At 42.7% G+C, this 25,553-nt stretch overlaps 1 protein-coding gene across 2 annotated transcripts in view; it reads left to right on the forward strand.

Annotated features, from left to right (window-relative positions):
* Positions 1-25,553, forward strand: part of Arhgap24 (Rho GTPase activating protein 24) — a 705,487-nt gene that overhangs the window by 261,009 nt on the left and 418,925 nt on the right. Inside the window, exon 1 of one of the 2 annotated variants that reach the window (XM_003469397.5) lies at positions 19,067-19,198. The exons of the other annotated variant lie outside the window; for it this stretch is intronic. The gene's annotated coding sequence lies outside the window, so the exon portion shown is untranslated. Of the gene's footprint in view, positions 1-19,066; positions 19,199-25,553 lie in introns of those variants that run through there. 2 annotated transcript variants of the gene reach the window in all.

The raw sequence follows: 25,553 nt of genomic DNA on the forward strand, positions 1-25,553 counted from the left end.
TCGAAGCCAGTCCACCATGGACCGAATCCTCCTCTAGATCCTGGGTGTTGGTTATTGTGTCTCAACCGCAGCAAAGCTGACTAGCACAGTGCCGCGACACCGCCTGAGCTCTGGAATTTTCTCTGGTGTGTCACAACTCTGTGCCTGCTCAGACCAAAACGACAGGCAGCTCACAAGTGCTCAGCTCCCTGACGACTCCTAGCCATGAGAAGTGGTGGGGTGTTCGAGGGACAGTGACCGGAGAGGGGCGGGGGAACCGGTCCTAACTGTACTGCTCTGAGTAAATCTCTCCACACTCCACATCATCAAGAGACAGAATTAAAAGGTTTCTAAAATCTGTAAACGCAATCATAAAAATCTGATAGTCTGACATCAGCGAGGATGAACTAATTATGCCTTGGTCACAAGCTAGCACAGCTCTCTTACACACAGAGCCCCCCAAACCTGGAAAGGTGAGGTCGGGGGGACGCACACCATGCTTCTTGGTTCTGTGCCCAGCAATCCATCAAGGGCTTTGCATGGTTACCCATAATCCTTTCAATAGTTGGGAGGAGTAAGGAATAAGCTCATTGTACAGAGGTAGGAACAGATTTCAAAAGTGTCCGTATCAAGTCAGATAGAGAACCCCTCTGCCAATGCCATGTAGTCTCAAGTTCATCACAAATTTTGGCAGATCAGACAGAATTAGCAGTCATAATTCTCCTCTCTTGAGCTTTAAAAATTCTGAGTATCCTGAATATTAAAAACAGGCTACAGGAAATCCATTAAAGTACAGCCATAGGAAGCAACGCTGGCAATTAAAAAGGATGGGAGCCTCTTACGTATGGTGTCAAATAAAAGCAAATAGAGCAAGTTGAACCTGTAAAGACATTTTCAGGTAAATAAATGCATTCACAGTGGTTAAGTTTGGGAGAGAGGATTTCTGGTGAATTCTATTCTTTTTCTTTTCCACTTGAGAATTTCTAAATCTTCTACAAAAAGCAACTGTGATCAGTTGAACTTGTTTGTTCCTCTTTAAAATAGGGATAATAATGGAATTTGCCTCAGAGAGCCCTAGGATTATGTAATAAAATCTTGTACCATGCTCAAGTCAGGGCCTGTCTTGTCCTATGGGTCAAATAAATGTCACTGCTTAAAGAAGAATTCCATTTTTTCAGTAACTGCTCTATGTGTTGTGAGATAAATTAAAATTAATGTCTTTGAACATGCTCCATGTCTTAGAATATAATTATGGTACACGGAAGGTACAGCATAACCAAAGCTGGACAATAGCCCATTCTCCTTGAGGCCAAGCCTTTAGTAGTGACAGATTAGATGCCATGCCATTGATACACAAGAGATTGGAGACTCCAGCTGGAGACTGAACTCTGTGTGGTCTCCATGGGATGTAGATTATGTCCAGCATGTCCAGGAGACTGGCAAAAGCTGCCTATCATGTATCTATCTGTGTGAGAGACACATTCTTTTGGGGACAACAAAGTCCAGGATAACACAGTGAAGACCATAAAGGGTGACTGAGAAGCCACAGGCAGGTTCCCAGGAGAGGGCTAGTGTCCAGGTGTGTCTGCTGTACGGCCACGGAGAGAGTAACGTGGACCCCCGACATGATTCGTGAGGCATGTGGCCCTGTGTCAGCTATAGAGCGGGAGGGGGAATTATGCATGGAAGTGGAGCCAGAATCTAGGGACTCTTTTGGAGCAGCTGCGTTCATGAATCTATGGTCCCAAGGATCTGGTGATCCAAGACATGTTAGAAAAGAAATTTTGCTTTCTTGTTAGGTACATTTCAAAAGGTCACTTCAGGAAAAGGTGGATACTCTTAGGGTCCCAGGGAAAATGAAAGCAGCATCCCACTGAGTTTCCCTCAGGAGGTTCCCGAGTCGCTGGGTGTAGCCTTGCACCCTCAGGGTAGGGTTTCTGTTTTCCAGTCTTTTCAGGCTCAGCACTGACAGATAGTTGAACGCCTGCCCCTGGACAGTGGATACAGACAGCTGAGCACAGGAGCCTGGGAATTCTGAAATCCAAATCGGATGACATTCTTATACCTTAATTATCTTGAGTTCTATAACACTCTCTTTTTCTGTCAACATTACCGCATTAAAGTTTTATTTTGCGTGAAATGTTTATTCCTGCAGTCAAAATCACTCCAGGTGGCAATTTTTTCCCTCACCAATATATTGCTATTTCACCGGATGGTTGTTTTATTTTGTCATCCGTCATGATAAAAGCTGCATAACCTCCAGCTGCAATGTTCACTGCCAGCGCATTGCCGTTTCTTACTGTGACAACACAGTTCCATGGTACAGGATTCAGAGGCCGGGGGCTGTGTCTCCTGGATCACAAAGAGGGGAAACAGAAGCAATCAGAAGCCGCTTCTGACATTTGTCAGAGACTTTCCTGCCTCAGTGGGAAAAGACTTTGCCATCCACATCACGAGTGTCATCCTGGTTTTATAAGCAAATTACACACCTCCAGGTGTGCGGCTTTGGTGATCTACTGATAGCATCCTTCAGGGAGAGATCCCAGTCTTCCTTGCTGATATGTTCCAGCAGGGACTTGAGGCCTTGCACATCTGTACTGTGTCGTATTGCTATTTCTAAAGAGAGGAGATAGATTAATAGCTATATAGACAGAAAATTGTTTTCACAAGGAGTGGGGAACAGAGCTGTAAAACTGTAATGTCTTCCAGACTGACTTTGTGTCATAGAAGCAATCCTAACAAGCATGCAGGATTGGTCAGACCGAAGCATTTTCTCCTCCTTTTCCTATTATTTTGTATAGTTTGGAGTTTTTATGAAAAAAAAAATAGCATCCTTTAGTAACTAACTTGGCTTCGCAGGCAGTAGTCTCATGTCACTATTTTAAAATGAGAGCTTTCTCTATCAATCATCTTGACTCCACTTTCCCTATCACCTGCCTTTCTTTTCCACTTACAATGCATGTAGATTCTCTGGTTTCCTATCTTTTCACACCACTATTGTCTCCCTCTACAGCCATCTAAGCCGTCACTGTTAAAACCTGCTGTCCACATTGACTCTCTAATGCTGAATGCAAATGCTAGGTCCTTCCACCTTTCAAACGTCTGGAGAACCTGATCATTTAAACCTGTTAATAAGATTCCTGAGCTTCGTTTTGGTTTTCCTTCAAAGAGAAGCTAGAAGGAAATCCCCCCTATTTGCTATACTGCATATGGTCAGACCTCTGGCTCCCATTTGCTAACAGGGTGGCAGGGAGGGGGATGTTTGATCTCAGCCCGTGCACCAGTAGCTTCATGGCTGCTTACCAGAGAGGGAGGTGAGCTGGTTGCTTAGTTTCCCAGTGCCCTAAGTTCTAACATGGCACGGATCTCGGGAGATGCTGGCTGGTTCTCTCCCTGGGCAGCCACAGCTTGCCTAAGCCATGGCTGCTTACCAGGGAGGTGAGCTGGTTGCTTTGTTTCCCAGTGCCCTAAGTTCCTACGTCTCATCTCCCACACTATTTTATCTAGTTTTCTGGAAACTTTTCTGACTTTAAAATAAAAATGCTGCTTTGTTCCTCTGATGCCAGCTTGTAAAGTTCCAAACATAAATTACTATCTGGTGTAGTGATACTATATAGTATATTTTTGTAACTTTTTGTTATATAGCAGGGAAGTAAGGGCCTAAACTGTTGTGTCTTTTGCTTTTTATTTTCTTCAGGTTGCTTTTCCCAAATTTTCTCTAATCCACTTATCCACCTTTGTCTCCCCATTCCCCATACCCTTTACCTGGCCACTTATGATCTTCTGTAGGTAGAGAAATAGATAAACACTGTACATTTACCAAGGCGTAGTATGTGATCAGGATCACAATAGAAGCTCCTGTGCCGAAGAAGCCTTTTTGGTGGGGTTTTGAAGTTTGGAGATGATCTCAGGCTTCCAGGGAAGTGGAGGGTGGACTGTTTCTCATTGTATAGCCAGGACTTCAGTCCTCACTACAAGCCTGCAGAGAGAGACAGTCTCCCATCCATGCACTCAGAATGAATCATCAAGTACAATATTAGCACTCCAACTTCCAGCCTGAGGAAACTCAAGTCCCTTCATTGACAGTGTATTTTACTTCTGATTTGGAACCTTCCAATGTGCCTTGCCTTGCTTGAGTCCAGACAACTGCTCCAAGGGGAACAGGATGAGAGGGGAACCTGTCTGAAAGCCCTGGCATGTGGTAGATTCAGACTGAAGATGCCCTGGATCTAGAGCATGCAGGATGCACTTTGTCAAGAATGCTGCCCCCAGTCTTCCTTTTGCAGAGCACAAAGATGGAGCTCTCAGAGAATAGCTGACAGAACGGGGACAGCCCTGCACGGATGGCTCCTCCTGAGTAATGTGGCATTCTGCTTTCTACATGTCAGGGTTCCCAGTCAGAGTGAGTGCTTCCGAAGACGCTTTCCCCATTCCAGCTCCCTGGAGAGAACTATCTATCACACTTATTTATTTATGTTTCTAGACAGTGATTATTAAGCAAAGTCAACAGGAGGAACATGTGAACTGCAGTGGATCCAGCCACGACTGGTGGTGGAAATTCTAAAATGTTCAACGTAGCAACAGCACAGGCAGAGCTCTCCTGGCTCGGTGAATTCCAGCCATATAGTGGACTCGCTCCTTTTCCTCTGATCTCTGAGGAAACAGAGATCCTGTGTTACTCAGATACTACAGTGTTGATTTCAAACTAGAATGTCACATTGCTTTTGATACCAGCTTTTCTAAAAGAGAATCATTGTTTTAATATCCTTTCTCCCTTATATATTTATACTGTCTTAACTGACATTGTATCTGGATTTCATGAATTGTCCCAATTTCTCCTTTTGCTAATGTCATGTGATCTTTTTATCTGCTTCCTGTTTATTAGATCTTACACAGCTGCTGAGGCATATTTTGCTATTACTGTACTTAGAAGCCTGGTTCTGCTTTACTTTAAGGTTGTGGACCATATCTCTGATGTCAGAACCGAAGACAGATTAGGATCCTGACTTTAGGCTCTATTCCAACCTGGAACTGAAGCTACAGCTTGGTCCTGGCCTGCGTATTCATATGACCAATAGGGAAGAGAGCAGGCGAACGTAATCTTGTTAACCTGAATCACTTATAAATAATATCTGTTGCTTGTTTAATTTATTTAATTAATTAGTTTATTATTGATTTATTTAGACAAGGTTTTACTTCAAGCTGGCCTTGAACTTACTGTGTATCCCAGGCTTGCTTCAAACTCACAACACTCCTCCTGCCTCAGCTTCCTGAGTGCTGGGATTACAGGAGTGCACCACCATGCCCAGGTTACTAGTTATTATTGCTAATGTACTATGTCCAATTTAAATATTGAACTTTATCATAGTGTGTGTGTGTGCGCGTGTGTGTGTGTGTGTATGTGAAGAATCAAACTCAGGCCCTTGCACTTGCCAGGCAAGTGCTATACTGCTGAGCTATATTTCTGGTCCTATCATATGTTTTTGTGTAGAAGAAATGCTTTGTCTGTTTAGGGTTTGGTGCCGTTTGCAGTTTCAGCATCCTCTGGGAGTTCTGGGACATCCTCTGCACACTGGGAGGCACCACTACATCCAAGATAATGAAAGGGTCCATGCTCTCTGGATCCCTACTATGGCATAAACTATTAACAGGGACTTTCAGAGCAAAAGAAAGCTATGACTTTCAAGATATTATGATTCTGTGTGTCTGACACAGGGCCAAAAGCAGTGTGTGATACACCTGCTTCCCCTCCCCGGGCTGGGCTCATCGGGAGTGATGTTATCAGCAGTAAGAGCAGTAAAGACAGGGATGTGGGAACGAGAGAGGGACAAAGAATCTTCTGTCAACACTTGGGAAAGTTCTCAAATCACCTGGAGCTAGTCTACAAAGCTGTGCCACCCTAGAAAACAGGAAAATGACTAGACTGTCATTTCAAAACATGTTAGCACCCACAAGCTCACCTTCAAATAAGATGTCACAAAAGTAATTGCTCTGCTCTGTTACATGCTGTTGTTTACTTTCTGTTGCTTTGACTCTGCCCTTGCTTCTCATTACCACTCTGGCCAAGTTCCCAGCATCAGCTCGCTCGGGGTGACCCTCGCCTGCCCTGCGGTGGCTCTCCGGGTAGCTGTGTGCTCGCAGGCTCCACTCATGCTGGTTCCTCTGCCAGACTTCTTGGCTCAGGACCCCTGAACCTTGGACTGTTCCACATGGTTTCTTTCCAAAGGAGGAAAAGAATATTAATTCCCTGTAAGAAAATAAGTGTTCAGCTCTGCTCTTCCCCTGTTTTCTTCCCTGTATAGCTACCAGCTGAAACCGTATGTGTTCCTGTCTGCATTTCTGCACTGCTGTGTTTCGGTCACTTTGCCCCTATCATGTACACTAATATTTAGGTCTTATGTATTTCATGGAATGTCACAGGAATTACATAACCTTCTCTTCTACTTAGAGGCTCTACTATACAGATGCATGACATCAGTCATCCAATGAATTAATGCTACACAGCCGGTAACGAGCACATAACTGTGTTCATTCATAATTATGGCTGGCACCTGGGGGCTCAAGAGACACCTATTGCCAGTGTTGGTGGTTTTAATATGCTTACTGCAGTCTTGAATAAATAAAACTTAAATTTGTGTGAATGGACTGGCCTTCTAAAAAATAAAATACATGTTGTTCCCTGCCACGTGTGAGGTATGAGCAGCTCAAAGCAGAAGGAGCTCCAGTGAAGGGGATCGTGACTGAGTGGACTCTGACCCCTTCCAGTGGAAGTGGTCTTCTCGGACACTGGCTCTCCACTTCATTCTGTGTCTATTCCAGTTTCTCCAGGCCAAGCATGCAGCTAAAGTCTCTTCTCAGCTTTGCTGTAGCATGGTACAGACAGGTGTATTTTCATTCTCATAAACAAGTAAAGTAAATATCTTAATAGACAACAAATCCCAGCAACCTACTGCAGGGTTCACCCATGATAGTAGTGCCTTGGAGCAGGGGAAAGGACAGAGTAAAATAGGTCCTCACCCCGTGGCCTGTCAGTCATGGCCAAGGACAGTTCTTTACTGGGTTCTTATGCCACCCCAGAAGAAAAGGGAAACTCTGCAACTCGAGAAATACTAAGGAAAGAAAAAAGACCCAATCCTAGTGAAGATCTCCATGTCCAAGCTCACCATACAGTTTTGCTTGGGCAGTTACACCTCTGAGTCCACAGTCAGTAGTCCCGTCCTCTCGATCCCACCTATCCCTGGTCTGTCTTGATTTCCAGCCTTCTAGAGCCCATCACTGTGACAACGCCCTGTGGCAGAAGAGAGAGCAATGGTCAGATCAGATCTTTCCTTAATTTACGACTTTTTGCTTCTATAACAGAAGTATACACGGTGAGGGTTGAGTAAATCATACTTTATCAATTCCTGGAGTGAGTTCTTGGCTTGGCCTCCCCAAGGAACTTATTAAAAAAAAAAAAAAAAAAAAAAAAAAAACGGAAAAGGTTGTTTTGCCTAGGTCTAGAATTTACCCCCAAAACTCACCACACACAGTGTCAGTGTCTACTTATTGGCCTCTGGAAAGCACTCTGATTTCTTCAGTTACATGGAACTGTCTTCTGGCTGACTTTTTAAGTTTCCCAAAGAGTCTTTTTCTTGACTTTTGTCCTTGAAATCTTCAATATTTTACACAAATATTTATATTGGCTGTTTTGGCCACTTCGGTTTTATATCACAGGCACTAGCATCGTATCTTGGGACTCATGAACTTTAAATTCCCAGAAAATGAATGGGGTGGGTGTCTTCTGTGGGTAAAAGTGGCAGAGACTTTCTGGGAGAAGTCTTAGGCTTGAGTAGGAGGAATAATACGAGCCCCGATTTACGTGTGTTATGTGCCAGGCCCTGTATTTCTCAATTCACATGCACAATCAGTGTCATGATCAAAACAATCCTTTGAGGAGCTATCGTGGTGCTGAGGACTCCCAGCTGCAGAAGACACACTTGTGCAACACACAGGAGGCAGGAGCTGAACCTTGACGGGAAATGAGGGGAGTATTGGTTAACAAAGACCAAGCAAGGTGGACTTTATCACTGGGATATGTAGATATAAATATATGGAACATATATAGAATAGGCTATCCATACCTATATGTATATGATAGACTCTATGTATGTGTTAGATGTATATAGACTAGATGAATGTGCATATGTGTATGTGTGTATACAGTCATGAATCCCTTAGTAGTATGTTCTGAGAAATGTGTTGTTAGATGGTTTGGTTCCTGTGTTATATATAACCTATATATGCACACACATGGTCAATCATTGACCAAAGCAAGTGGGTCTGTGTGTGTGCGTACGCGCCAGCAAGTGAAAATCAGACTGTTGAAACAGGTGCCAAAAACTAACAGAAGGTAAGGAAATGAGACAAATCACCAGAGCTGATGCCTAGTTCTTTCATAATAGGAGGGTCAACTTGCTGGGGGGTGTTTCTGGCAGTCACTGTGCAGTGATGACATTTGCGGAGTGTTTCCCACTAGCCTGTTAGTATCATCCTTCATGCATTGGATGAAACACCCATGAGAGGCTGGTATATGGGGCCCCAGTCTCATCATGTTCATAGTATTATCCAATAAATCCAATTGTACAGTACATCTTCACTGAGATTTGGTACACCCATCTTTCAATAATCCTTATCATCTCCAAAGGATCTGAAAGGCCTAAAATCCATGAATATATTACAAAGTGTGTGAAGCCTTGTACTTAGAGTATGCAAACAATAGTATATTTGCTGGTCATGCCATAGCACTGGGCTCTGTTATATGAGGCTAACAGGCAGGCAGGAGAGCAAAGGAAATTCTCTTGAATATAAAAGTACTGAAAGTTGGTGACAAACACTAATGTATGAAAATAGAAAATCACTTGATTTTAATCACGTAATTTACTTAGAATCACTATAATGATTTTATAAAGAAAGAAAAGGTTTAAATCTCTTAACTTTTGTGCTGAGAAAGTCAAGGTTAAAATATGGTTGCAGCATAGCTTGTTTGTTAACATTGTTGAAAATAATGATTGGCGTAATTAAAATTGAATTATAATGGGGCCTTCTAGATAGATTCATGACAGTCATTCTAATGGAATTCGTTAGAATTCATAAAGGGAGCAATAATGACTAAGCTATTTTGAAATAAGCTCAATAGTTCTTATTGGAAATTTATTATGCATATTTCTCTCATGTTCCCATCAATAAAATCATAGTAGCCGGATATTTAGGCTGTAGGCTCTAGAAATTACTGTGACCCTGTGACACTGCTGGTCCTTCGGTGAATTCTGTAATAAATTAGTGCTGTGCATGCTCTTGGAGGAGAGGAGTTATGGTTGCTGTCTTAGACAAAGTCTCTCATTGCTGAGACAAAACACCTGATGCCCCAAATTGAAGAAGGAAAGATTCATTTAGCTAACAGTTTGTGGTGGTTTCAGTCCATAATCAGTTGGCTCCAAGATAGGATGGCATGGTAAGGGGCAACATTTCAATGCAGCAGAAGACAGCAAAGGCAAAAAAAGATAAGGAGGGGAAGAACAAGCCTCTTTCCCTCCCTTATATTGTAAATAGGCCCCCCCCCAAGCACACACAGTTGTAACACTCACACCATCTTCCCATCCTCCTCTTGCACAGGCTCAAAATGTTTACAAAGTGAGGACTCTGGCCCCCTGATGAATCACTTAAACTTCTAAACTTCTCAAGTTGACACAATAAACAAGATCCTAGAGTGCATCGTAGGATGCAGAACTGCCGAGTGACTTAGTGAAACTTCTAGACTTCTCAAGCTGACACAGTGTATCAACCGTGACAGTCGCCATGTGTCACTTTCTCTGGCCTTCCACCTTCAAGCACAGTTGGAAGTCTAATGGAGAAGGCAGGCTCCTGAGGCAGAGTCTACACTTCTCCCAATTTTTGGGAACTTTTCCAGTGTAAAGTAACTTACAAATCCCTTTACATGCATTCCATTTTATTTTTAGCAGTCTATTGATAAATAAAAGGTATAAGGATACAAAAGCCCAGTGAATTCCATAGTAATCTGCACTTGGCTAGGCAGCACCCCTACACACACACGGGCGCGATTAATACATTTCTGTCCCCCATGGGTCCCCATGGATAGCTACTGCTGGGGAGGGTAGTTAAGAGATGGAAGAGTGGGTTTCCTGAGCTTAGGGGATCACACTTGGAGCCTGTCCCCACACCAAGGCTTTCTTATAACTCATCTCACACTTGTGTTTTGTATATGTCTTTACAGTTGCAACAGAAATACATTTGAACAAAGAATAAAGCTGGACGTACATTATTTTCCCCAAATTCTTCACATAGTAAATAAATCTCAGCTTTTATGGCGATCAGGAGTGGCCGTTAGTGTTAGCCAGCATCACTCAGTGCAGGTACACAGACTCATATTTTTATTCTAAATAATTCATTTTCCACTTTAAATCCTCATAACTGAGCAAAACTTGCACAAAGTCCTGATGAATATCATAGGGTGACCTAACGAAACTCATAGTCAGGAGCTCCTAGCTCAGTTTCTCCTGGTGTCCTCAGTTGTCACATAGCTAGATGTTGATGGATTATTAGTTTACACTGAGGTGCACTCTGCAAAGGTCTATTTTTTTTTGTGGGGGGAGAGTATTGTAGCTATTCCATGAAAAAGGCAATCACAGGCTTACTGATCTTACCTCAGTAAAATAAAAATGTAAAATTTTTACTATCAAAGTGTTTATCTCTACAGGTGACACATGTGTATTTCAGAAATTCAGCCATTAATTACAAAGTCAGTATAACATGAGTTAATTAATAACATGTTCCCATTAAGAGTCTGGAAGTTTTGATATAATGAACTTATTTTGTAGCCAAAATAATCTCTGAATATGACAACTTAATAGACAAAACCATATTATGCAAGGCTAAATGTAGACAAGTATGTTAGTTTTCAAGATGACATTTCATTTAAAATATTAAAGAGCTACTTTACTAAAACCTTTCTAAAAAATATAAATGCTAACATAAATTTATAGTCTCAAAAGTTCCAAGGTGTCACATCTGGCCTTCTCTGTGCTTTTGTAAAAAATTATAATTTTATGTATAATCATTTTTTGTTCAAAATTTGTTATTTAAGAAACCATTGTTTCTAAGTGGTTTTAAAAATAATCCAGTAGGCACATCAACAATTTAATGTCATTTTATACATGATAAAGACCTTATTCTTAAGTAGTTGTTTTATAAAATTGATTTTTTTGTCTTTTTCCTTTTTATCGGTACCAGGGATCAAACTCAAGACTGCTTGCTTCCAAGGCAGGCACTTATGCCGCTGAGCTAAATCCCCAGCCCCTATAAAATTGATTTTTAAGATACCTAGTGAAATTGAGATTTTTACACTGGTTCTTTCCAAAAGCAAAAAAAGCAGTAGGAAAAATCATAACTTCAGGATAGTTTTCAAAATATACTTCTCTATACTTTGTAACTTTTTAGCTTAAACCATTTGGAAAACTAAATGTACGATTTTAGAATTTGAAAACAAAATCTAGAGATTAAATAAGTTTTGCTCAGAATTGCTTTTTCTATGCTAGGACTCTTCTGGTTTCAAGTACATTTTAGGATTGTTTCTGTAATTCTATGAGGTGTGTTATTGGTATTTTCACTATGATTCCATTAAATCTGTATAAAAATTTTAGAAGTATGACCATTTTCACTATATTAGCTTTTGTTACCTAAGATCAAGGGTTATCTTTCCATTTATTGACATCTACTTTGATTTTCCTTTTCAGGGTCATATAGTTTTCAATATAAAAGTATTTTACTTCTTTCATTAGACTGATTCCTAAATATTTCATTTCCTTGGATGCTATTGTGGAAGATGTTGTGTCTTTAATTTCTCACTCAGTGAGTTTGTTATTCAAGTACAGGAATATTAATGATTTTGAGTGTTGACTTTATATCCAGCTATGCTACTGTTTTTCATTATTAAATCTAGAAGTCTTTTGGTGGAGTTTTTGGATTCTTCTATGAAGAGTAACCTAACATCCACAAATGATAGCAATTTAACTTCTTCCTTTTGTATCCTAATTCATTTTATTTCTCTCTCTTGTCTAACTAATCTGGCTAAAGTTTCCAGAACTATATTGAATAAAAGTGGTGACAGTGGACTTCCTTGTTTTGCTTCTGATTTTAGGGTGAAAGTTGCCAGTCTTTATCCATTTAGTATGATGTTAGCAGTTGGTTTATCATAAACGACTTTTATCAGATTGAGATAAAGACCATCAATTCCAATTTTCTGTATTTTTTTAACATGAATGGGTGTTGGCCTTTGTCAAAAGCTTTTTCTGCATCTATTCAGAAGATGATGTGGTTTTGGTTTTTGGTTCTGTTAATATGGTGTATTGCATTTATTGATTTATGTATGTTGAACCATCCCTGCATCCCTGAGATGAATCCTTGGTCGTGGTGCTAGGTGGGGGACATCACAATTCTTTACTTGAAATTATACTACAAAGCAACTGTGATAAAAATAATATGGTACTGGCAAAAGAAACAAGCAAATGAACAACAGACTCAGGGATCAATAAAACAGTGGAGGATGCATAAAACACTCCAAACACTCAGCTACTTCACTCAGCCACTTGACCGTCAACAAGGAGCCAAACACCTTCACTGGAAGAAAGATAGCCTGTTTAATAAATAGTATTGGAAAAAGTAGCTTTTCACATACTGAAGATTAAAACTGGACACATATCTTTTGAAACTAAAATCGAAATGAATCAAATGTATAAATATTAAAACAGAAATATTAAATATTCTGGAAGATATACTAGGTAGAACTCTTGAAGACACTGGTGTTGGCAAAGACTTTATGAAGAAACCCCAGTCATAGAGGAACTGTCACAAAAACCAACAATCAGGATTTTTATTTTATTAAAAAGATTTTGCCCAGCAAAAAGAAGTCATCAACAGAATAAAGAGATAACCCACACAGTGGGAAAATAGTTATTGCCAGCTGTTTCTCAGAAAAAGGATGAATATTTAGAATATATAAGAACTCAAAAAAAATCAGACTTCCCAAATTCAAACATCCAATCAATAAATAGTCATGAAATGAATGCACACTTCTCAGATGAAATAGAAACAGCAAATAAATATATAATATTATATTCAACATCAATCATCACTTGAGAGATGCAAATTAAAACAGCATTGGGATTGCATCTCAGTTCAAAAGAATGACTATCATCAATAAATCCACCAATAACAAATTCTGGAGAGGCTGTGGGGAAAAGGAACCCTCCTCCACTGTTGGTGGAGTGCAGACTGTGGGAATCAGCGTGGAGATTCCTCAAAAAACTAAAACCAGAGGTCCCATTTGACCTAGCTATTTCTCTTCTTGGTATCTTTCCCAAAGAATTAAAAGCATCATACCACAGTAATATATGTACACACGTTTATAGCAGCACAGTTTGTAATAGCCAAATCTTAGAAACAGCCACATGTCCATCATTTGAGCTGCTTATGCATCTGATGAATGCCTAAAGATGTGGCGGTATTTTTATGGAATGGAGCACTACTGTCCCATAAAGGAGGATAAACTGGGGACATTTCTAGGCAAATGGGTGCACTTTGAAATCACATTCTCACATGAAATAAATCAGGCACACATGTGTAAATACTGTGTTGTTTCCTTGTGTAGGAAACAAAAAGTATAAATGAGGACCACAATGTATAATAGATACTGGGAAATGGGAATGTTCAAATGTGAAGGGGAACAAGGCAAAGAAAAGATGTAACAAAAAAGAAAGAAAAAACAGAAACAAAACTTTTGTGACTGAGGAGGGAAAGGGTTGAAGAGCGGGGAGGGAATGGGAAAAAAGAAGAGGCAAGATATATACAGGTATAAATCCCTCATGATGAATATTATCATTATGTATATCTAAAATGGACTGATAAACTTTTAAAAAGCGTTAGTTTTTTTTTTTTTTTTTTTTAATCGGTACCAGGGATTGAACTCATGACCACATACTTGCAAGGCAGGCATATATGCCATTGAGCTAAATCCCCAGCCCCTGTTGTGTTAGGTTTTGATGGTGCAGTATTCAAAATAAAAATGTTTTAATGTTTGCAAATTGATGCTAAAACTTTGATGCTATCATTAAATTTTTATCATTATTTATAAATGGTGAGCATGGTTTCTGTTATTTTGCAGTGTGAACAGAGATTCTGCTCAATGCTTGCTAAGACAACCTCACACGGGAATCTTCCACACTAAATGTGCCTGTTGCCTCTAGTCTACGGAGCGATGTGTTGGGAGTTTAAAAAACAAATCACCAAAACTGTAAAATAAGTCACATTATCTTCGCTGTGGTTAAACTCTGGGTTTGGGTCTGTGTAAAACTCTGGCATGGCGTGGTCTTGAGAGAAACCAGGCTGGGTTTGCTGAGAAGAGGATGCCAGCCGTTCTCAGGTGCCAGGAATAGAAGTCCCTATTGTGTGCTCTCTGCACTGCCCCACAGGAAAACAGCAGCGTTTACTCCACACGCTGAAATCACCCTTGCTCAGTGACTTAAGGCTGGGTTTTTAAAGGCACAGGTGACATATGCACTGACTTCACCCTGCAGGAAGCCGTGGGTTTGGGAAATGTTAAATGAACACTTTAGGCTCACATAATAAATAGGGCCCATTATGTGCACAACAATCCACTACTTCTGGAATTTGCTTATATCTCTCAATAGTCTCCTTTTTAACTAAAATTATCATTATTGGATTTAACATCTTTCCCTCTGTGTTCTGAAACCCTTGTGGGGGCACTTGAGTATCTATTGCAGTTCAAAGGAATTTAAGCAAAGATTCGTGGCAAATTTACATAAATCGTGAAGTTTTGCATGCGATTAAAGTCTAGGCTTTGAATTTCTGGCTGTGTCTTCCACTAGTAGATCGATGGAACTCACCATCTCTTTGGTTACTGTCCCCAAGGTACTGAGCACTTGAAGTCCTCTCGGGAGGATCACAGATACTTCCTTTTCACAGACCTCACAGCAACTGTTCCATCTCATTCCTGTGGCTTTAGCCTGCTGCAGGGTGAACCCGAAGGATACAGCCGCTGATCTTGGTCATGTCTTTGCTGCTCGCTGCTTCCAGGGATGCTGAGCACCACTCCATCGTAAAAATGGGATAAAATGAGGGCCAGCTGGATGGGTGATAGGATTCGGGATGTGCTGAATACTGCAGTTGGACACATGAAGTACGAATGTTAAGAACTGTTGGCAATTTAATTTATTTATGCTTAGTTTAAGGGAGTAGAACACTTTTAAAAAACACATGTAATATACCTAAACCGTAAGAAAAAATTTGAGGGAGAAGAAAGGCACTATTTCTATGGAACTTAATTTTCTATAAAATTTAAGTTTAGAGAGGAGATTCCCATCTGAGAACAATCTCACAACCTACAAAATAGTGCACACACCAGGAGCGAGCCCACCGTGTTGCTGGTCAGGTACTCAGATGAAGTCAGAGTTCCAAGTACCTTGTTTCATGATGGCTGTGTACTGAGTGCTGAGTCTACAAGTGGAAAGTTGTGTGGGAAGGAAACGCTTCACGTTTCAGGTGTGCATGTATGGTAGGTTCGTGGTATACGTGTATGTACACGTGTCTTTGTGCTCATCATGACCGAAGAGAAAAGATGAGGTAAACTAAGCATAATGGCAAAGTAAAGTTTCATTTAGAGAACATGTAAGATGGCAATCACAAAGCGACCTCAGAATAGTAAGAAAATTTAGAAATGAGGCAGGACCTTTCTGTGGACCTCATTTGAGAAAATCAGCTTATTTCAAAAGGGAGAGTTAGCGATTAAACCCAATGCAGTGAACTCTTGAATCTAGGGTTAATTAGCATCTAACAAAAGCATTTTAATTGAAAACTGAGGATTGAACTTGTGGCCCAGGCCAAAAAGACCTTGTTTTGGTTGTAATATGATTCAAACCATAAGACACACGCACAGAGGAGGTTCAAAAACCGTTAGATACATTCAAGATGTTAACAAGAGCGATTTCCAAATGGTGAGGTCATGGACAATTTTTAACGTCTTCATTTATACCTCTCTGCGTCTTCCAATTTTTCTTAGTTGCACTCATTTTATAATTAGAGAAATCCAGCAAACATTGACTTGAAAATAAATTTAATCTTATGGGGGAACCATGGGAAAATGGAGTTGGTGTAGTCCATCATCAAAAGTGTAGGAATCCGGTGTGGCGGGCTGAGCAGTCTCAGGGGCTGAAAGGGCACATAAGAGCTCCATTCATGGAGCCCCTGAGCGCCAGCGGGTGTGAGATGGGGTACGGGTTACGGAACAGGAAGAGGACATGCTACAGCACGCTCTTCTTGCTATCTTTTGCTCTTCCTCTTCCCCATCACTTTTCTCTCAGGGATTTTAGCAGGACTGACTTTGCCCAACTATTGCACCAATCACAGCGCACCCCCTTTTCCTGAGCCACCGGAAGTGAACTCTCAGGGGAGGCAGGGCACCAAACTCATCAGCTTCTTTCCACTTTACTTAGCTAAAACAAAGCTGGACTTTGTAAAAAAGGAACTTTCAATAGGAAATAAAAAGGAACAACAAACCCAGACATTTAGAAACAGACATGCGTTAAAAGCACAGTCTTCTCTGGCAATCTTGAAACCAGCTCTTGGCACTGCGGAGCCCTCACACAGCTTCTGCATTGTTCCTGCGAGCCCGTAGGAAATGTTAGGATCCTGGCAATTCTTGACTAGTCAGTTTTGTTACTGTGTTTTGTGCCCTCTTAGGAATTTATGTTTTACTAAAAGAAAACATAAAGAGGCCCCATATCTGATATTAACGAACAGTTGGATGACGCAATGAATAATTCTCCTAAGGGACCCCCAAAATCTGCCAAGGAATCCGGAGGAAAATTTTGCAGTTTTCGTACGTTAAGACACATTTTTATCCCATACTTGTTCAGTATGAACGTCTGACCCCTCTGCTTGAAGTACTAGACCAAGCAGCTCTACAAATGTAAACTGGGTTTCCCTTACCTCAATTCTGAAGTCTGGGGACTCTGTCTCTGAGTGCTTTACTGGCCTTGACCCTGACAATACTGGCCCTGGAGCAGTGCAGTGAGGACACCGTCTCCTTTCAGCCGTCGTCCTCCTCCCATTTCACTCCTGGGCATCTGGGACTTCTCTCATCTTGAACTTATTATATGTTGCTCCCTGTAAACATAGAGGCCTCTCAAAACCTGCCTGCCTTTTATGGCTTTTCTGTCTATACTGGACCCTCCTTCTGAAGGTGTGTAGCATCTGTGACATTTCATCTCAGAGTTACCTTGAGTTCATCAGAAGGTGCCTTCAGCTCAGAATTGATGCTCATGGGCAAAACTCATCTCCTGACACCCACCAGGCAGGTTCTCAGCAGAGGCCCTGAGAACCAAGCGCCCCACACCACCTCCCTAGAGTCTATGGTCTGCATTGGCATTCTGGAGAGCACCAGGCTTCAGCCTCAGACAGAACAGCTCCTTCTGGCCATCCAGGTTGCAATGATGGCAATGGGGTACTTCTTAGGCTGTGTAAATTGGTGAGGAATAACTTAGAGCGCAGTAAACGACCAAGGGTTTGTCAGTTCATCTAATACAGCCTTGGCACAGATCTGCAAAACCCTCAAGCGGCACTAAGGGCAAGGGGGTAGCTAACTACGGTCACTTCGAGAAGCCCTTCTCTTCCTGCAGAGTGGGAAGGAGGAGGACAGGACCTGTGCTGCGCCCTCCTGACCTTCAAGTGCAAACCTCCTCCTCTGTACTCTCTGGCTTCAGAGTACTGCAGATCACACAATCAATGATGAGAGGTGACCAGAAAGGAATGGAAAAGGCCTGGAAATAAAGGTGGTTGTGTTTGGGGCTGTGTCTTCATGTCACAGATGGGAATTAGCCAGCATCCACCTGGGTCTGCTGGCTCAGGGGTGATACTGTCTAAAACCTGAAATAGGTTTCTGATGCAAAAGTTGTCAAGTCTTAAAATCTTGAAACGTACCTGTAGACATCTGTCTTCTTGAGCTTTCAAGTCCATCAAGTGTGTGCAGAGTTAATGTCAGCCCACTGCATTCTTCCTGCAGCATTTATCTGAAAAAGCTTTCACCTGCTCGCCTGCCTTTACAATGTGCAAGGCCGCCCAGCTGATTTATCGGTGGTCATTTATTTCCGCCATTTAGGAAACAGGTAACATTGCTCCTGGCTGGGAGTCCCACGCAAAAGGAAACTCCAAAAAGGGTTATCCTCCTGCCACTCCAGATTTAATTTGATTCATTAAAGGGCTGTGGATTCTTCTGCCAGAAATCGATTTTCTAGCAGGACCTCAGCTTCCTGCGATGAAGCCTACGGGTTTATTTTTTTTCCCAAGAAGGCATAGAAAGGATAATGAAATAAAACACAGCAACTCTGCTCAGATTTTTATTTTGGGGTTTCTAAATCTGCAGCACCCTGTCCTTTCCTATCACTGGACACTGCTGATGAGGACGCTCTTGTTTTGTGCCTCAAGAGAGTGCAGGAATAATTTCTCAGTAGCCCACACAGAGGCCTTCACAAGGGCTCCAGATCACTGGCTCGGCACCACAGAGCAGGAGCTAAGATCGCGGTCTCAAACGGTTTTCCGGTGCTGGTGGCGAGGGTCTGCCTCAGGACACTGGTTCTTCCCAGTCCTGGTTGGTCCACGCTGTGCCTGAATCTGGGAACCCCAAAGCCACGAAAAGCCAGCAGTGGTACTTCGGGCTCCTGGAAGGAGCTCAGGGCGAGGGCCACCTGTGCAGACATCTCCGGAACTGTCGGTGGACTGGGGAAACAGGACTCCAGAGGCACGGCTGGTTGGCGCCCCGGGGCACCCACAGCCAGGCTCTGCACCGGGCCCAGGACGCCGCGGCCCGGGCGGGACGGTGCACCCGGCGGGCGCAGCTGCCAGTGAAACCCAACACCGCGCGGGGGCCCAGCCCGCCCGCCCGCCGCAGGCCCGGCCCCGCCGCGCTCCCCGTCCACTCGCGAGCGCTCGCGCCCTCGCCACGCTCCGCGCGCCTGCTCGGGCTCCTCCCGCGCGAGCGCCAGCGGGGGCCTCGGCCCGTCCCCGCGCCCTCCCCTTCCCCGCCGCCCGGCTCCGGTCCGGCCTGGGTCCACCGCGCCCGTGGGAGCCGCGTCGTCGCCGCGCAGCCCACACGGTAGGTGACGCTCGGCGCGGGGGGCAGGGAGGGGCCGCGGGGCCGCCGCGAGCGTGTGCGTGTGCGTGTGCGGGTGGCGGTGTGTGCTCGCGTGCACGAGGTCGCGGAGCAGCGCGCTCGTCTGCGAGCGGCGGAACCCGCTGGGAGCGCGGCAGCGCCGGGAAGCCCAGCCCCGCTCAGCCCGCTCAGCCCGGCTCTTGCTCCCGTCTCCCTCCCCGTTTCTGTTTGCCGGGGTCTCGGAGAGTTTTCTGGGTAACAGGAATTCCGATCTGGGTCTCACAAACGTGCTCCTGGCGCATTTGGTAAACACGTATGGGTAGGAAATCTGGTGAATTCTAAAACGCTGGAAAGGTTTTGTCTAGCTTTTTTTTTTTTTTTAAGAGTAGTATTTTGAGGATGTATCAGTCCATTCTCAAGGACAAACGTAGTAAGTTTTCATTTACAAAACACTTTGCGTTGCGTTTCTTTTATAAGTCCCCAAATAGAAAGGAGATTAAGTTACTCTGCATTCTTGAGAGATACTGGGTTTCTCATACCAGCTGTAACAGGGAAGGCAGGTTCTCTTCTGGTCTGTATCTGTTTCAGTTCATTTGAGTTAAATATCGTCTAAAAGCGATTTGTTTTCATTATATGTTATTTGATGTTAGTCTTATAAAGAGCTTCTAAGGCATCAAGCTTTCATCTCATTCTAAAAAGAGGAAATAAATAAACCATGCTAGGTATTTGAAATACAAAATTACAAAGGCTTTATCTGTTGCTGTGTCTTCAATGTAAGACAAATTAATTCAGCGCTGAGAATATTTGCAGTAGAGTTTAACAACTTTACTGGATTACTGAGATGGACAATCAGATTGGGTACAGTCTGTTCCCCGATTCTAATTAAAACAAAAAAAGCAGCCCTTAAGGGCAAATAGGGTGTTGGTATTAAGCAGCATCGTAAAAACATCAAACAGCTACACATAATGTTAGAGAAACCCAGGAAACAACGTACAGCTGCATTAGTCTCCTGGAGATCGCATCCTCTCTTTAAATTTCTGAGTACTTCCTCTTCTCTAGAGAGATAAACAGGTCCAGTAGTGAAACTCCCCCTTTTTACCGCTGGGGTTGCCTGAGTCTCAGACCGCAAGGCAGGAGCCTGAGTATTGTAGACATCTTCAGTGAGATGTTAGAGATTTCTTTCCCCTTAGAGCCTTTGGGGACTGAGATATTGAAAACCTCTAAAATAAATAATATCCTATCACACACAGGGGCATGCTTTAGAGGAAGGCCTTTAGGTGGCAATAGGAATAAACTGAACTTTTAGTCTGAGGTGTGTGGAGGGAATATTTACCTAGAGTTACAGTAGAAAGAAGAATATGTAATTCTTTATGCGCGCAACCCCAGGCGTCCTTGACTTCAGCTGTGTTACTATACTTGGCTTTGTTGCTTCATCCTAGGGTTGCAGCTCGGAGGTACAGGTGGTTTCTTTGTAATATTCTTTTGGGTTCTACTTTTAGCAGGTCTGAACTATTTTGTAAATACAGACCAATAGTAAGAGAGGGGAAAGTGAAGTTCTTCAGGAAAAATAAAAATCATTGCAGAATAAGTAACCATGTTGTTTCCAGGTAAGAGTGTAGATTTTACTGTAAAAGTGTGTGGAGCTGGGATGTCAGGACAACGCTTTCCACTTTGCTTGGGACAGTAAAGGCCAGGGCGTTCATGGATCAGGGCTTCACTTCCTGTGTGATCTTGGGTTCAGCGGGTAATGTGTGGGGGTGGGGCTGCAGAGAGGAATGTGCAGCAGGTGGCCAGGAGTGGTTGAGTGGTTTGCATCCAGTTACTGGCAACCCCGCCAGGCTTTGGCGGTGTTTACCAACAGTGCCCTTAGTGTCCCACTGTGACCTACTGGCCCACTGAAAAGTGTCTTCTTTCTGGCCCTGTTAGTGTCTGGGTTGACTTCCTGGGCTGGGAGCTGGTGCTGCTGCTCAGTCCAAGCAGGTCTGCCACCCTGTCTTGAGTCACCTGTGATTATTTTGCTCTGGTATTTTGGGCTGGTAGTGAAAAATGACCTGGATTTATATTCTTCTCGTTCCTTTTTTTTTTTCTGCTGTATTTTGATATGTGTGGCAAAGTGAATGCTTTGGAAATCTGCCAATAAAGAGGTGAGCACAGCCCCTCGGTTGGAGGCGGATAGGGAGGAAGTGACAGCGACCCAGTTGTGTAGGGTCCACTGCTGATGACCAGGATTCCACTTGTGCATTTCACACAGAGCATGTTGTACTAGGAATCGAGCAGACAGATTTTCAATGGAAAGCTGCCTATTTACTCTTAAAGCCACGACTAAAAAGGTGATGATTTCTCCCAAATGGAGAAATATTGTAGAATGGAATTGTAAATGTTCAACTTAGCTGTGACGTGAAGGAGCCAGCAGCAGGCATTGAGTCTCCCGTGGTAACCCCTCTATCTTTGCTCTAGGAGCTGACGCTTTAAAAGGCTCTGCCTGCAAATGCACATTGAAAGTGGAATGATTAGTGTGAAGAATATTCAGGAATTATCATGTACATGTGTGCTTTCACTCAGCCTCTGTACTCTACAGCTGCACTGCTACAAGGACTTTGTAAAGCACAGAGCTGATTGGCGAGCCTGTTGTTCTAAGATCTTTGTGGGATCCACAGGACTTAGAATACAAACTTTAAGCTCTTCAGAATATTGTCTAAAGATTCTTTCAAGCCCTTCCTTTTTCCTTTCATCTTCCTGTTCATACTGGGATCTTCTGTTCATGGATTCATTTTTCTGGAATGGCCCCTCTTTCCTGGAAAGTCCCTCTTGATTCTGGATGGCCCATTTCAAGTGGAACTTCAGCTTCTTTGGGGAAAAATGGACCCAATTCCGTGTGGGAAGAATTAATGGTTTCATCTTGTGGCTTCCCTGTGTTTTTATCACAATTTGAATAGTTACATTCGTGTCTCCCTTAACAGTGGGAGTTCTGAGGAGGACTTCTCAGGTGATTCCATCATTGTGTGAACAGGACAGAGGGTGCTTACAAAAGCCTAGTGATCCAGCCTACTACACATGTGGGCTATAATCTCATCTCCTTGGACCACTCTCATATATATAGTCCATTGTGGACTGAGATGCCGTGTGACTCACAACTGCTTTTTAAGAATTTTTATGTGGCTCTTTCCACTTGCAAACTACTGTGAGTGCCTGGATGGTATATGGATGGTGGAGCCTCACCTGTATTCCAATGCCCAGCCCAGTGTGTGAAACACAGTAGGTAAGATTGTTTTAACAAGTAATCAGGTGACCTGAAGTCACAAATGAATAAAGCACTGGGGGACCTCAACTTTTGCAGATAGTTGTACCCCTACCATTTAAAGTCCATGTGGAATTAGAGCTCCTTTTCCGAATTTGACAATCGTGCAAAGCATAATTTGCTTTCTAGACCAGCCCATACATGCCTGTTTAATCCCTCCATAGATAAAATATTATGCTTTTTCAATTCTAAAGCAAATCAAAACAAAGCCAAAGGAAAGCTACTGTGGAATCTTTTCATTTTTTGGAAATCACAAAATACACTTGGGTTTAATGATAATAGAAACAGTTACGTTTTCACAAATTTTTTATATTATGCTGTAAAATTTTTACTCTATTAAATCCCAATGGGAAGCCCTAGCTTCGCCGAAGAAGACTACAACTGCAGTGAAGTTTGAATACATTACCAGTGGAAGTGGCAGTAGTCTTAATTAGTCAAACAAAATTGAAATACTAATTTTGACTAATAATTAATCTGAGTGCTAAGGCAGGAGGGAAATCAGATCTAATTAAGGATAATGTGGCAATGGATGGAGAGGAGGAATTTTAGAAGGACACTTTCATGTTAAGGATTCTTTGTTATGTTGATTTTCTTTTCATCTCCCTTGAGCACGAAAACAATCTAGAGTTTCTTTCTAAAAAATTTTGTCTTTGTTTCCAGTTATATCTGTTACATAATAGGTTGAAAAGAGCTTATATTCCACTTGATCCAAAATATGAATGGGCTCATTTTGTTTTCAGATCAATGTTACTTTTGCCAATTGCTTATTTGCCATTTAGCACTGGGTAATATTTCAATCAAGAATGCATAATACTTGTGTTTCAGGTACTAGCTAGGGACCTCCAGCTCAGGTTACTGTTTCAGCGTTGATAGGAAGCCTGGAAATACAGCCATTAATATTTAAGAGCAGTAACCCAATCTCTTAGTCCTCTAAATTTTTTAAGCTCTTTATCTGTCAAGTTATATAACCAGAAATTAGGTGCTGTACGCATGCTGCAATACCATTTTGTTAAAATGCCTTCATTGCACTGTGCTCTAATAGTGAACTCCTTTTTTAAACTATGAGTTTACTTCTTAAAAAAGGAGATGGCTTACGTGGAAAATGCCTGGGCACTGTGTGTTTTACATTTTAATGTTCTTTTCATAAGGATTTACATGACAAATTCATCCTGGCCTTTACTGTGAGGCATTTTGAAAAGCATACCTCTTCTAATTAACTAGTGTTTCCTTTGTTAAATAAGAGAGGCTAAGAAACCACCATGTTTTCACTCTACGGGTTGTCATCTAGGAAGCTAATGAGTTGGTGCTTAGTTCAGATTTCCGTAAGGCATGATGATGTCCATGCTTTTCATCCTGACCCTCTTGCACATAGGATGCTCCTACCATGCAGCTAAGCTAACTTCATACTATAGATGCAATTACCTCACTTGTACTTTTTAACCTTGTAAGATGTTTACTTAGGTATCCATAAATTTCTGTTGTATAGTTTTGCTTTAGTATTTGAGAGTCAATAATATTTCCCATGTGATTGGATGTGGTTCCTTGAAGCATTCTGAATATAGTTTTTGACTCTGTGCTGGTCCCTCTTTCATCACTGGGACAGTGCAGTTGAGAGAAGGAGAGGAGTCAGTCCTTTGTTGGTTGCCTGCAAGGCAGAAGGGCATGGCAGAGGAAAGAGGCCAAGATGCTCACCTCATGGAGCACCTCACAGGAGGGAGAGGGAGAGGGAGAGAGGGAGGGGGAAAATGAGCCTGAGCTGAGACAGAAACACAGGGACTGGCTGGTGGGGACCGAGAACGCACTTTCTTGAAGGGCACACCTCCAGTGACTACTTCCTCCACACGGTCCAGCTCCGAGCAGGTGGATTTCTCAGTGGTCTAACTGGTTGATGAGCACAGCTCCCCCCTGATTCAGGCCCTGGCTGAAAGCCCCACTGCTGACCACGGAGCATTTTAGATCTAAACCATAGCATTCTGGCCCTAGTGCCCCAGAGACTCACGTCTACCTCATTACAGAATTAAATGTAGCTCATTTTCTTTCCTTCTTTTTTTGCATTTAGTCCATTTTCAAGGGCTGCCAAAGTCTTTAACAGTTCTGGCATTGCTAGAAATTTTGCTAGAAAGTCCAAGTCCAGTTTCTTCTTAAGACTCAAGCTCTTAGCTGTCAGCCCCTGTAAACATCCAAAAGAAAGTGAAATACTTCCAACATTCAATGGCACGGGGTAAACATTTCCATTTCAAAAAAGGGAGAAGTAGATGGATAGGAAGGAATCAGGGTGAATTAACATAGACAGCCAGCAGGATGAGCATGAAGACCTCCAGCTCCATGGCTCGCACCTGCGGCACTTTCTGGTGAGCTGTGAGCTCCAAAGGACTTGAGCAGTTCCACTCCTGTGGCCTTGCGAGTTGCAGCAACTAATGGGCTGGTTCTGCTGCCTGCAGGTGTCCTGAACGGCCATTCTGTTCTTGCTATCTCTGACTTTTGGCCTTCCGCTTTACCCTTACAGTCTCATCATCACTCTCTAGTGGTTCCTGGAAGTGACTTGGGGCCCTGTCGTACATTTTTGCCTGAGTAGAAACCTCTGTAACTCTGACTCTTGCAACTCTGAAACATCAGCACCATTTGGTCTGCTGGCAGCTCAAACAGTAGGCTGGCCCCTTTGTACCATGGTGTCTTAGTTACCTTTTACTCGTCACTGAGACAAAATACCTGATGACCAAAGCTGGGAAGGAAAGGTTTATTTCTTACAGTTTTTGGAGCTTTCAGTCCATATTCAATTGGCTCAAAGGCAGGGTGGCATGGCAGGGCCCAGTTCATGGCAGCTACAAACAGCAAGGTGGAAACTCGCAAGAGAGAGACACACACCTTCCTGCTATTACATTGTATGCTGGCTCCACCCCTATGTGGGTGGAGCACTGAAACCATCAATCCAAGCGCCAGACAATGAACCAATCACAAATGCATAATGTAAACGCATGAGGCCTGGAGGCCCCTGACATAAACCATGACACATGGGTGTACAGCCTCTGAGAGCCTGGGTGGTTGAACCCACAGATTCAC

The sequence above is a fragment of the Cavia porcellus genome, unplaced genomic scaffold, assembly GCF_034190915.1.
Source record: "Cavia porcellus strain 051 isolate PalLab524CR breed Dunkin Hartley unplaced genomic scaffold, mCavPor4.1 scaffold_5, whole genome shotgun sequence".
In the NCBI taxonomy this organism is placed as follows: domain Eukaryota; kingdom Metazoa; phylum Chordata; class Mammalia; order Rodentia; family Caviidae; genus Cavia; species Cavia porcellus.